This window comes from Lampetra fluviatilis, chromosome 67 (genome assembly GCF_964198595.1).
Source record: "Lampetra fluviatilis chromosome 67, kcLamFluv1.1, whole genome shotgun sequence".
In the NCBI taxonomy this organism is placed as follows: domain Eukaryota; kingdom Metazoa; phylum Chordata; class Hyperoartia; order Petromyzontiformes; family Petromyzontidae; genus Lampetra; species Lampetra fluviatilis.
The window spans coordinates 1,232,148-1,236,471 of NC_136341.1; positions in this window are offsets into that span (position 1 = coordinate 1,232,148).

Sequence of the window (4,324 nt, forward strand, 5' to 3'; positions counted from 1 at the left end):
TGGGGTTGGGGTGGGTGGGGTGGTGGGGTGGGTGGGGTGGGTGGGTGGGGTGGGGTGGGGTGAGGTGAGGTGGGTGAGTGGGGTGGGTGGGTGGGGGAGGTGGGGGTGGGTGAGGTGGGTGGGGTGGGTGGGGGTGGGTGGGGTGGGGTGGGTGGGGTGGGTGGGGTGGGGTGGGTGAGGTGGGTGGGGTGGGTGTGGGGTGAGGTGGGTGGGTGGGGTGGGGTGGTGGTGGGTGGGGTGGGTGGGTGGGGTGGGGTGGGTGGGGTGGGGTGGGTAGGGGTGGGTGGGGTGGGGTGGGTGAGGTGGGTGGGGTGGGTGAGGTTAGGTGGGTGAGGTGGTGTGGGTGGGTGGGGGTGGGGGGGTGGTGGGGTGAGGTGGGTGGGTGGGTGGGTGAGGTTGGGGTGGGTGGGGTGAGGTGGGGTGGGTGATGTGAGGTGGGGTGTGGTGGGTGGGTGGGTGGGTGGGGTGGAGTGGGGTGAGGTGAGGTGGGGTGGGTGTGGGTGAGGTTAGGTGGGTGAGGTGGGTGGGTGGGTGGGGTGGGGGGTGGGTGGGTGGGTGAGGTGGGTGGGGTGGGTGGGGTGGTGTGGGGTGGGTGGGGTGGAGTGGGGTGAGGTGGGGTGGGGGTGGGTGGGGTGGGGGTGGGTGGGTGGGTCGAGGTGGGGTGAGGTGGGGTGGGGTGGGTCGGGGTGGGTGGGTGGGGTGTGGTGGGGTGGGTGGGGGTGGGTGGGTGGGGTGGGGGTGTGGTGGGTGGGTGGGTGTGGTGGGTGGGTGAGGTGGGTGGGGTGGGGTGGGTGGGGTGGGGTGGGTGGGGTGGGTGGGGGTGGGGTGGGTGAGGTGGGTGGGGGTGGGGTGGGTGTGGTGGGTGGGTGGGGTGGGGTGGGTGGGTGGGGTGGGGTGGGTGGGGTGGGGTGGGTGGGGTGGGTGGGTGGGGTGGGGTGGGGGTGGGTTGGGTGGGTGGGGTGGGGGGTGGGTGAGGTGGGTGGGGTGGGTGAGGTTAGGTGGGTGAGGTGGGGGTGGGTGGGTGGGGTGGGGGGGTGGGTGGGGTGAGGTGGGTGGGTGGGTGGGTGAGGTGGGGTGGGTGGGGTGAGGTGGGGGTGGGTGATGTGAGGTGGGGTGAGGTGGGTGGGTGGGTGGGTGGGGTGGAGTGGGGTGAGGTGAGGTGGGGTGGGGTGGGTGAGGTTAGGTGGGTGAGGTGGGTGGGTGGGTGGGGTGGGGGGGTGGGTGGGTGGGTGAGGTGGGTGGGGTGGGTGGGGTGGTGTGGGGTGGGTGGGGTGGGAGTGGGGTGAGGTGGGGGTGGGGTGGGTGGGTGGGGTGGGTGGGTGGGTGAGGTGGGGTGAGGTGGGGTGGGGTGGGTGGGGTGGGTGGGTGGGGTGAGGTGGTGGTGGGGTGGGGTGGGTGGGGGTGGGGTGGGGTGGGGGTGGGTGGGGGTGGGGTGGGGTGGGGTGGGGTGGGTGAGGTGGGGTGGGGGTGGGGTGGGTGAGGTGGGTGGGTGGGTGGGGTGGGGTGGGGGTGGGTGGGGTGGGTGGGTGGGGGTGGGTGGGGGTGGGTGGGTGGGGTGGGTGGGGTGGGTGGGTGGGTGGGGTGGGGTGGGGGTGGGTGGGTGGGTGGGTGGGGTGGGGTGGGTGGGGTGGGTGGGGTGGGGTGGGTGAGGTGGGTGGGGTGGGGTGGAGGTTAGGTGGGGTGGGTGGGGTGGGTGGGGTGGGGGGTGGGTGGGGTGGGTGAGGTGGGTGGGTGGGTGGGGTGGGGGGGTGGGTGGGGTGGGGTGGGGTGGGTGAGGTTAGGTGGGTGAGGTGGGTGGGTGGGGTGGGGGGTGGGTGGGTGGGGGTGGGTGGGTGGGTGAGGTGGGGTGGGGTGGGTGGGGGTGGAGTGGGGTGAGGTGGGGTGGGGTGGTGTGGGGTGGGTGGGGTGGAGTGGGGTGAGGTGGGGTGGGGTAGGGGTGGGGTGGGTGGTGGGGTGGGGTGGGTGAGGTTAGGTGGGGTGGGTGGGGTGGGTGGGGTGGGGTGGAGTGGGGTGAGGTGAGGTGGGGTGGGTGGGGTGGGGTGAGGTGGGGTGGGTGATGTGAGGTGGGGTGGGTGGGTGGGTGGGTGGGGTGGGTGGGGTGGTGTGGGTGGGTGGGTGGGGTGGGGTGGGGTGGGGTGGGGTGGGTGGGGTGGTGGGGTGGGGTGGGGTGGGTGGGGTGGGTGAGGTAGGTGGGTGGGTGGGTGGGTGGGGTGGGGGGGGGGTGGGTGGGGGTGGGTGGGTGGGGTGGGTGGGTGGGTGGGTGGGGGTGGGTGGGGTGGGTGGGGTGGGTGATGTGAGGTGGGGTGGGGTGGGTGGGGTGGGGTGGGGTGGGTGGGGGTGGAGTGGGGGTGGGTGGGGTGGGTGGGGGGGGGTGGGGTGGGTGGGGGTGGGGTGGGGGGGGGTGGGGTGGGGTGGGGTAGGTGGGTGGGTGGGTGGGTGGGTGGGTGGGGTGGGGGGGGGGGTGGGTGGGGTGGGGGTGGGTGGGTGGGTGGGTGGGGTGGGTGGGGTGGGGTGGGGTGGGGGTGGGTGATGTGAGGTGGGGTGGGGTGGGTGGGTGGGGTGGGTGGGGTGGGGTGGGTGGGGTGGGTGGGGGTGGGGTGGGTGAGGTGGGGTGGGGTGGGGGTGGGGTGAGGTGGGGTGGGGTGGGTGAGGTTAGGTGGGTGAGGTGGGGTGGGTGGGTGGGGTGGGGGGGTGGGTGGGGTGAGGTGGGTGGGTGGGGTGGGTGAGGTGGGGTGGGTGGGGTGAGGTGGGGTGGGTGATGTGAGGTGGGGTGGGGTGGGTGGGTGGGGGTGGGGTGGGGTGGGTGGGGGTGAGGTGGGTGAGGTGGGTGGGGTGGGGTGAGGTTAGGTGGGTGAGGTGGGTGGGGTGGGTGGGGGGGGTGGGGTGGGTGGGTGGGTGGGGTGGGGGTGGGTGGGGGTGGGTGGGGTGAGGTGGGGGTGGGGTGGGGTGGGTGGGTGGGTGGGGTGGGGTGGGTGGGTGGGGTGGGGGGTGGGGTGAGGTGGGGTGGGTGAGGTGGGGTGGGGTGGGGTGGGTGGGGTGGGTGGGTGGGTGGGGTGGGGTGGGGGTGGGTGGGGTGGGTGGGTGAGGTGGGGTGGGGTGGGTGGGGGGTGGGTGGGTGGGTGAGGTGGGGTGGGTGGGTGGGGTGGGGGTGGGTGGGTGAGGTGGGGTGGGGTGGGTGGGGTGGGTGGGGTGGGTGGGTGGGTGGGGGGTGGGGTGGGGGGGTGGGTGGTGGGTGGGGGTGGGGGTGGGTGAGGTGGGGTGGGTGAGGTGGGGTGGGTGGGTGAGGTGGGGTGGGTGGGTGGGTGGGGTGGGTGGGTGGGTGGGTGGGGTGGGGTGGGTGGGGTGGGGTGGGGTGGGGTGGGTGGGTGGGTGAGGTGGGGTGGGTGGGTGGGGTGGGGTGGGTGGGGTGGATGGGTGGGGTGGGGTGGGGTGGGTGGGTGAGGTGGGGTGGGTGGGTAGGTGGGGTGGGGTGGGTGGGGTGGGTGGGTGGGTGGGTGGGTGGGGTGGGGTGGGTGAGGTGGGTGGGTGGGGTGGGGTGGGTGGGGTGGGTGGGTGGGGTGGGGTGGGGTGGGTGGGTGGGTGGGGTGGGGTGGGGTGGGTGGGTGAGGTGGGTGAGGTGGGGTGGGTGGGTGGGTGGGTGAGGTGGGGTTGGTGGGTGGGTGGGGTGGGGTGGGGTGGGGTGAGGTGGGGTGAGGTGGGGTGGGGGGTGAGGTGAGGTGGGGTGGGTGGGTGGGGTGGGGTGGGGTGGGGGTGAGGTGTGGAGGTGAGTGGGGAGGTGAGTGTAGAGGTGGTAATGACAGCCACTCACCCCGCTTGTCCTGACGTCCTCCCCCTCCCCCTCCACCTCCCCCTCCACCTTCCCCTCCAGGGTGCCCGTGGGGAGACGTCGCCCGCATAGGTCGCAGATCGGCGGCTAAAGCACAGCAAGTTGGCACAGTAGGGGGCACAGGTGGTGCATCAGCCAGTCATCTCGGTCATCTCGGTCAGTCGACCCGTGGCACCTGCTGGGTCTGCCCCGTGACCTCCTGCCAGCGGGCGTTCGACACTTCACGTGGCCTCAAGGTGCACATGGCCTGGCACAAGCGTCGTGGTGACGTCACCGCCACTTAGTGGCGAATGGCGGTTGTTGTTGTGTCTGTATGTGTGTGCGTGTGTCTGTATGTGTGTGTGTCTCTGTCTGTATGTGTGTCTGTATGTGTGTGTGTGTATGTGTGTATGTGTGTGTGTCTGTATGTGTGTGTGTGTATGTGTGTGTGTCTGTATGTGTGTGTCTCTCTGTGTGTCTCTGTCTGTATATCTCTATGCCTGTGTGTGTCTCTCTGTC